This window comes from Hypomesus nipponensis, chromosome 6, assembly GCF_054491055.1.
Source record: "Hypomesus nipponensis isolate SF chromosome 6, ASM5449105v1, whole genome shotgun sequence".
NCBI lineage: Eukaryota > Metazoa > Chordata > Actinopteri > Osmeriformes > Osmeridae > Hypomesus > Hypomesus nipponensis.
This window is the reverse complement of record NC_140366.1, coordinates 1,130,001-1,132,500: the sequence shown is the minus strand read 5'-3', so window position 1 is coordinate 1,132,500 and position 2,500 is coordinate 1,130,001. Positions and strand designations below refer to the sequence as shown.

Here is a 2,500-nt window from a genome sequence, read left to right as displayed (position 1 = left end):
GAGCAAAAGAGCATACAGCACCTGGTATTCCCAGGCGGTCTCCCATCCAAGTACTAACCAGGCCCGACCCTGCTTAGCTTCCGAGATCAGACGTGATCGGGCGTTGCCAGGCTGGTATGGCCGTACGAAATAAGTTGACAACCATAGGCTACTTATCCATATACAGATTTAGCAATTGACAATGCAAGGTGGTCTCTCTCTCTCTCTCTCTCTCTCTCGTGTCAAAATGAAAACAGCTTCCAGCCCCTTTCATGAAGGACTACTTGTGCATATTGCAAGATGTCAGTTTCTAAGTGAATGAGCAAAAGAGCATACAGCACCTGGTATTCCCAGGCGGTCTCCCATCCAAGTACTAACCAGGCCCGACCCTGCTTAGCTTCCGAGATCAGACGAGATCGGGCGTTGCCAGGCTGGTATGGCCGTACGAAATAAGTTGACAACCATAGGCTACTTATCCATATACAGATTTAGCAATTGACAATGCAAGGTAGTCTCTCTCTCTCTCTCTCTCTCTCGTGTCAAAATGAAAACAGCTTCCAGCCCCTTTCATGAAGGACTACTTGTGCATATTGCAAGATGTCAGTTTCTAAGTGAATGAGCAAAAGAGCATACAGCACCTGGTATTCCCAGGCGGTCTCCCATCCAAGTACTAACCAGGCCCGACCCTGCTTAGCTTCCGAGATCAGACGAGATCGGGCGTTGCCAGGCTGGTATGGCCGTACGAAATAAGTTGACAACCATAGGCTACTTATCCATATACAGATTTAGCAATTGACAATGCAAGGTAGTCTCTCTCTCTCTCTCTCTCTCTCTCTTGTGTCAAAATGAAAACAGCTTCCAGCCCCTTTCATGAAGGACTACTTGTGCATATTGCAAGATGTCAGTTTCTAAGTGAATGAGCAAAAGAGCATACAGCACCTGGTATTCCCAGGCGGTCTCCCATCCAAGTACTAACCAGGCCCGACCCTGCTTAGCTTCCGAGATCAGACGTGATCGGGCGTTGCCAGGCTGGTATGGCCGTACGAAATAAGTTGACAACCATAGGCTACTTATCCATATACAGATTTAGCAATTGACAATGCAAGGTGGTCTCTCTCTCTCTCTCTCTCTCGTGTCAAAATGAAAACAGCTTCCAGCCCCTTTTATGAAGGACTACTTGTGCATATTGCAAGATGTCAGTTTCTAAGTGAATGAGCAAAAGAGCATACAGCACCTGGTATTCCCAGGCGGTCTCCCATCCAAGTACTAACCAGGCCCGACCCTGCTTAGCTTCCGAGATCAGACGTGATCGGGCGTTGCCAGGCTGGTATGGCCGTACGAAATAAGTTGACAACCATAGGCTACTTATCCATATACAGATTTAGCAATTGACAATGCAAGGTGGTCTCTCTCTCTCTCTCTCTCTCTCTCTCGTGTCAAAATGAAAACAGCTTCCAGCCCCTTTCATGAAGGACTACTTGTGCATATTGCAAGATGTCAGTTTCTAAGTGAATGAGCAAAAGAGCATACAGCACCTGGTATTCCCAGGCGGTCTCCCATCCAAGTACTAACCAGGCCCGACCCTGCTTAGCTTCCAAAATCAGACGAGATCGGGCGTTGCCAGGCTGGTATGGCCGTACGAAATAAGTTGACAACCATAGGCTACTTATCCATATACAGATTTAGCAATTGACAATGCAAGGTAGTCTCTCTCTCTCTCTCTCTCTCTCGTGTCAAAATGAAAACAGCTTCCAGCCCCTTTCATGAAGGACTACTTGTGCATATTGCAAGATGTCAGTTTCTAAGTGAATGAGCAAAAGAGCATACAGCACCTGGTATTCCCAGGCGGTCTCCCATCCAAGTACTAACCAGGCCCGACCCTGCTTAGCTTCCGAGATCAGACGAGATCGGGCGTTGCCAGGCTGGTATGGCCGTACGAAATAAGTTGACAACCATAGGCTACTTATCCATATACAGATTTAGCAATTGACAATGCAAGGTGGTCTCTCTCTCTCTCTCTCTCTCTCGTGTCAAAATGAAAACAGCTTCCAGCCCCTTTCATGAAGGACTACTTGTGCATATTGCAAGATTTCAGTTTCTAAGTGAATGAGCAAAAGAGCATACAGCACCTGGTATTCCCAGGCGGTCTCCCATCCAAGTACTAACCAGGCCCGACCCTGCTTAGCTTCCGAGATCAGGCGTTGCCAGGCTGGTATGGCCGTACGAAATAAGTTGACAACCATAGGCTACTTATCCATATACAGATTTAGCAATTGACAATGCAAGGTAGTCTCTCTCTCTCTCTCTCTCTCTCTCTCGTGTCAAAATGAAAACAGCTTCCAGCCCCTTTCATGAAGGACTACTTGTGCATATTGCAAGATGTCAGTTTCTAAGTGAATGAGCAAAAGAGCATACAGCACCTGGTATTCCCAGGCGGTCTCCCATCCAAGTACTAACCAGGCCCGACCCTGCTTAGCTTCCGAGATCAGACGAGATCGGGCGTTGCCAGACTGGTATGGCC

At 47.6% G+C, this 2,500-nt stretch overlaps 7 non-coding genes and 2 pseudogenes across 7 annotated transcripts in view; all 9 read right to left on the bottom strand.

Annotated features, from left to right (window-relative positions):
- Positions 1-9: 9 nt before the first annotated feature.
- Positions 10-128, bottom strand: LOC146285442 (5S ribosomal RNA). The gene has a single exon (XR_014760732.1). It is a non-coding gene; the product is annotated as a 5S ribosomal RNA (ribosomal RNA).
- A 180-nt stretch (positions 129-308) lies between these two features.
- Positions 309-427, bottom strand: LOC146285441 (5S ribosomal RNA). The gene has a single exon (XR_014760082.1). It is a non-coding gene; the product is annotated as a 5S ribosomal RNA (ribosomal RNA).
- Positions 428-605: 178 nt separating this feature from the next.
- On the bottom strand, positions 606-724 carry LOC146285440 (5S ribosomal RNA). The gene has a single exon (XR_014760081.1). It is a non-coding gene; the product is annotated as a 5S ribosomal RNA (ribosomal RNA).
- Positions 725-906: 182 nt separating this feature from the next.
- Positions 907-1,025, bottom strand: LOC146285439 (5S ribosomal RNA). Its single transcript, XR_014760731.1, has one exon. It is a non-coding gene; the product is annotated as a 5S ribosomal RNA (ribosomal RNA).
- Positions 1,026-1,201: 176 nt separating this feature from the next.
- LOC146285438 (5S ribosomal RNA) lies at positions 1,202-1,320 on the bottom strand. The gene has a single exon (XR_014760730.1). It is a non-coding gene; the product is annotated as a 5S ribosomal RNA (ribosomal RNA).
- Positions 1,321-1,502: 182 nt separating this feature from the next.
- Positions 1,503-1,621, bottom strand: LOC146285437 (5S ribosomal RNA; annotated as a pseudogene).
- A 178-nt stretch (positions 1,622-1,799) lies between these two features.
- LOC146285436 (5S ribosomal RNA) lies at positions 1,800-1,918 on the bottom strand. The gene has a single exon (XR_014760080.1). It is a non-coding gene; the product is annotated as a 5S ribosomal RNA (ribosomal RNA).
- Positions 1,919-2,096: 178 nt separating this feature from the next.
- Positions 2,097-2,205, bottom strand: LOC146285435 (5S ribosomal RNA; annotated as a pseudogene).
- A 182-nt stretch (positions 2,206-2,387) lies between these two features.
- LOC146285434 (5S ribosomal RNA) overlaps positions 2,388-2,500 on the bottom strand; it is a 119-nt gene continuing 6 nt past the window's right edge. The window contains exon 1 of the ribosomal RNA XR_014761035.1: positions 2,388-2,500. This exon is cut by the window's right edge and continues 6 nt beyond it. This is a non-coding gene — a ribosomal RNA (5S ribosomal RNA).